Here is a 1490-nt window from a genome sequence, read left to right as displayed (position 1 = left end):
CTTAATTCAGATGTCACAGATGAAGAAAAAGCAACCGAGTGGAGCACAGAACAGAAAGAGTAAAAAGGGCCAGAGAAGAAGTAGAAGTAAAAGATAATGTGGGAGCAGCTGCATCTGATGATTCTTCCAATTTAGAATCAGCTAATTCAGAACATAATACTCCTCACGATGATGATTTATGTAAACAAAGATGGAGATTTCAGCACATTTTTCGAAAGAAATGATTTTGGCTATTTGAAGAAACCTGTTTCAGACAAGTTGAAAATTACAATAGTACAACATGGCCCAGAAAGATATCAAAGTAAAAGCGGCCCATTTACTGAGAAGAATGGAAGATCCTTTTCCAAACAGTGGTTTGAGAAAGTTTCCACAAACGAAGAAACTGTGAAGCGGAAATGGTTGTTATATTCCCCATATCGAAAAGCATGCTACCGTTTTGTTTGTTTGCAAAGGAGCAGTCGTCATCAATGTCAAACTTTAGCAAGGAAGAAGGTTTCTCATTTTGGAGGAAATTGAATCCACGAATACCTGACCATGAAAAAAGCCCTTCCCATAAATTTTATATAAGGGAATACCTGAACTTCGTAGTTCGACTCCAGCGTTCGAATACAATAGATGCTGAACTTCAACAACAAATGTCTGCTGAAAAGAAAAAAAATGGAAAGCTATAACTGAACGGATTGTCGAAGTTACATCATTTTTGGCGAAACAGAATTTGGCCTTTCGTGGACATCGAAGTGACAGAATTTCTAGATTAACTGACTCAGAGGAGATAATCAATGAAAATGCATGAAACGTTTTGGCAACAATAAGACTATTAGCCAAGTATGATGTAATCTTAGCTGAACACATGCAGAGAGGGAAAGAGAAACCACAAAGTGTCACATACTTGTCCAACAGAAGTCAAAATGAAATCATCGATATTCTAGGTGAAACTGTTAAAAAATAATTCTGAACTTCAATATGCAAAATATTTTAGCATAATCCTGGATTCAACTCCAGATATTCATTCATCTACTTCTCGTTGGGAAGTTCTCTAGGACTATGAAAAGACAATGTGATACAAGATGGAGTTCCTGTCACGATGCTGTGCAAGTAATCTACGAAGAGCACCATAACGTTATTGCAAGCCTTGAACACCTGCTGGAAGGAGAATTTTCTATGGAAACCAAATCTGATGCAGGATCGCTCCTGAATTCTATTAACAATTTACGTTTATATCTTTAAAGTTTCGGTACCCAATTTTGCCATCAGTGGAGAAAGTCTCAAAAAGTTTGCAGAATCCGAAAATGGGTTTCCATGAAGCTTCTTGCGATCTAAAAGGGCTTATTCAAATTTGAAAAATGACTATATTATCCACAATGCAATACAATCAGCTAATGAATATTGTGAAAAATGGGGAATACCAATTGCACGAACAAGGAGAAGAAGAATGATGCCTGGGGAATCATGTAGAGATAATGGACTTCCGGCACAGCAAGAAATGAATA

The sequence above is a fragment of the Limulus polyphemus genome, unplaced genomic scaffold (assembly GCF_000517525.1).
Source record: "Limulus polyphemus unplaced genomic scaffold, Limulus_polyphemus-2.1.2 Scaffold6256, whole genome shotgun sequence".
In the NCBI taxonomy this organism is placed as follows: Eukaryota; Metazoa; Arthropoda; class Merostomata; order Xiphosura; family Limulidae; genus Limulus; species Limulus polyphemus.
The sequence above is the reverse complement of the archived record's forward strand: the minus strand, read 5'-3'. Positions refer to the sequence as shown.